Raw genomic sequence first — 3,954 nt, forward strand, 5'->3', positions numbered from 1 at the left:
CATATTACACTAATCAGATGACTTGCTAAGTGAGATTGCCGAATCAAGGGAATAAAAACATTAGTTGAAGGTGTTGACTTAAAAGGGGTGGCCCATGGGGCCAAATATGGAGGAGTCCATGCATGATCACAGACTTGTCAAGTAAAAGGACTTAGTAGTTCAAAGGAATTAAATTCTTAAGCTATAATCCATAGTGCACTTTGGGTATAAGTTAATACACTGGCATAAGGAGTCACACCAAACATCTTTGGTAATGTCATCCATAGATGCATATACGGAGGTTGGGTTCGAGTCTCAACCCTTTAATGCTTGGATTCGAGTCCCAATTCACTAGGGTGTGGTGATAGTTTAGAAAATGAAGACAATCATTTTTAGTGGTTATGGGCTTTTAGTATGAAGGCTAGCTTAGGCACGCTATTAAACAAAAGATGCTTTGGAGTCGTGATGCATAATTAGATTGCTTAGTGTGAAAGCTCGGCATATCTAAATTAAACACTTTGGTGCAAGTGGCACAAAGGACATGGTGAATGAGATAGGAACACTCAGTTTTAGTTGTTATGGATCCTTAGCCGGAAGGGCTAGCTTAAGCACATACCAAGTGTGGGGGATGCTCATGAGGTCATGGTCAACAATTTAAGGGTCTGAAAAACTTGGTACCTATTGAGAAATTTGTTAAGGTGTTAAAGTGAGATCACCAGGTGAAACAAGGATAAGATCCTTATGAGGTTAAGGAATAAAGTTTGTAGTTCAAAGTGTTAATTTGAATTATTGGTAATGGTATGATTTAGTCAAGGTTACCAAATAGAAAGGACACATAAAGGAAATGAATTATAACAATGAAATGGTATTGTAAATCCAAGAAAATAATTTATGAGGAAAGACCCATAGGTGGGTCACAAGGTTGGGCTGTAGATAAGGCTTATAGCAGAAAATGCTAGAGAGACTTACTAGGGGTGAACACTTTCTAGACTTGGTAAAGTAGAGCATTTACTATAGAATTGAAAAAATACCTCAAGGATTGAGGTAATGATTTTATATTGCATGATGCAATAATTAAAGGATGAAAACAAAGGACTAAGGGCCAAGAATGGGCATTAGAAATTACTGAAAAATGATAAATTAAGGGAGGAACCACTATATGGTGGATACTAATGGATTATTTCCAACAAAAAGAAATAAGTTTCCAAGGATGGCATTCTCAAATACTTCAATTTAGTGAAGGTGAAAACTCCTAAAGAGGGAGTGGTAAGGTAGCCAAATGATAGTGAAGACAACTCTAACACAAATTATAGATAAATGAAACTTAGTGCCTAGAGTGGCACAAAATAGAAAAAAGGGTGAAGGTGCCCTCAATTAAAGAACTTTTTAGGAGGGAAAAGTGGAGTTTGTATAATATGTGCAATGCAAAGTGCCAGAGACACCAAAGAAATTGACTCAAAAAATTAATATCATAATTCCAAAGTGTGATGGTTATGTTGATGGAGGTTGAGACTACTCCAGATTGAGTAGTAAAATTGAGATAGAGAAAGTGTCTTTAATGGGTTTAATGAAAACTAAATAAATAAAAGGAACTTGTGATCTAATGAAACTTTAAATTAGAGAGACTATGTTCCTTAGAAGATGGGAAAGGCATGGTAAACCTTTGGTGTGAACCATGGTTTGATACTAAGAAAAATGGTAATCCATGATAAGGTTACTTTATGAAATGGTTTATCATTTAATGAGGACATCGAACTTCGTTTATAGTGGGTGGGATTGTGAAACATAATCCCTAAGCCCAAAAGTGGAGCAAAAAACGTGCCACATGTAGTGTTTCCAAGTAAAGTCTATATAAGTGTAATACACTTTGGACCAATATACCATTCCTTAGTCACATTGGCCTTTCTTAGCCAAATTGGCTCCACTAGAGTCCTCCCCCTTACTATACTTTTGGAGCTCACCAAACCCCCCAAGGTCTGGGAGATGAATGCTTTGGGCTTTTACCCTCGGACTTGGACTTGGACTTGGACTTGGAGTCAAACTTAGACTTGGATTCGGATTTAGACTCAAACTTAAACTCAGTCTCGAACTCGGTTTCAGCCTCAATCTCAGCCTCAATCTCGATCTTGGTCTTGATCTTAGTTTTGACCTCAGACTCCATTTCAAGTCCATCTCGGACTCTATCTCAGGTCCATCTCATACTCCATCTCAGGTCCATTTTAGACCCCATCTTAGGTTTATCTCGGACTCCATCTTGGACTCCTTCTTGGACTCCTCAAACTCCATTTCAAACTCCTTCTCAGACTCATTCTCGAAGTCCATTTTGAGCTCCTTCTCAGACTCCATCTTGGACTTGTTCCTGACACTTCCATGTGTCATGACAATTGCCATATGTCAATTCTTCTTGTGTCCCTTTTTAGAAACTTATTCATAGATTGTTTCGTGCTCATTTCTTGAGCACTTTCTTCAAGTTCCACTCCTGCTCTTGACTTTCCAAATCAGAGTTTTTGGTCTTTTCCTTGAAAAATGATTCAATTATAGATTATGCTAACTTTATGAGAGGAAAAGCTAGTGATTGATATTAAAATGATTAAATTTTTGTTAGGTTTGAGTGGAGAATATATCAATTGAATCCATTTATGCATAATAAAATGTAACTTACTTCATAACAAATATAAAAGAAATCATTAATGTGGAGGATTGTTTGGTGATCACTTATTAAACATAGTTTTATTGTGCTTAGCTTTTGGATTGCTATAAACATACTCTTTATTAACTTTGGCATTATGAATTTTAACTTATGGATATATTGAGAAGGATATTATGGGTTGTAATGACTTCTTCAATAGTATTAAAGTTAGTTCAAGAAAAACTCATGATCATTGTTAGATAAGACTTGGCTATAAGATTTTTTGAACTTTTAGTTTTTTAAGTTAGTATTTGTATTTGGCAATAATTGGTGATAATTGACTGTTATCTACAATAGTTGATTATCCTTGTCAAAAGTTTTGATTGATTATTGTTGATATAGATACTTTGCTATTTTTCAGAATGGTGGATTCTTTCTTCAACGATAATTATACATCTTTTTATTAGTGGGATGATTGGTATCTTTTATGATAGTTAGTTATTTTCTTTGATGGATTTTGGCTTTTTACATTACTATGTATTTTTTGTGGTTTGTTTTAGATTGGTCTCTTAAGTTTGAGATATCCATAGAATGTTGCTAATGCTTGCTTAAAAAACTTGAGTTCCTTAGTATAGTTGACTAAGATTTATTCAAATTAACTAGTGTAATAGTTGGCATGAATGAGTACTTGTTTGCTTTGCAACATTCATTTTGTTCTATTGATTGTTGCTATAATTAGTTTTGATAGATTGGATGTTATTTCCTTTAGGTGATACATTCACAAGCATTTTGTTTTTTATCAATGATATTTTATGTTCTTTTAATTATTTTTCATTATTGTTTTGGCATATTGTCTACAATCTTTGATAGTTATATTTTACCATTGAATGTTCTTAATAATACACTTGATATTGAATTTTGTTAGATGGTGAATCTTATGTTTTCCAATTATGATGATCTTGGTGGTTACTATACTCTACTACTTGTTTTATCGGATGATAACTACATTAAAATACTTTTGTGTTCTAATCTAATCTAAGGTTTATTCACTAATAATTTAGTCTCTAAAATATCATTATCTCTAACTTTGATATTATCCATCTCTTGATCTTTTCATTTGGGCTAGTATAAGTAAACTGGCTTTAGCACTTAGTGTGTATGGTGAAATCTTTAATTATGGGGTAACTACTATCAATTGGTCACATCACCTACCTCTTTCTCAATGTTCTTTATTTTGTTATAAAGGTGTGACTGAACAACTCTACTTGCCTATTTATAATAGTTTATTTAAATTTTATAGATAGGTTTGGTTTCTTTGCTCAAAAGGGTTGGGGCCTATAACTTCT

The sequence above is a fragment of the Selaginella moellendorffii genome, unplaced genomic scaffold, assembly GCF_000143415.4.
Source record: "Selaginella moellendorffii unplaced genomic scaffold, v1.0 SELMOscaffold_176, whole genome shotgun sequence".
Classification (NCBI taxonomy): Eukaryota; Viridiplantae; Streptophyta; class Lycopodiopsida; order Selaginellales; family Selaginellaceae; genus Selaginella; species Selaginella moellendorffii.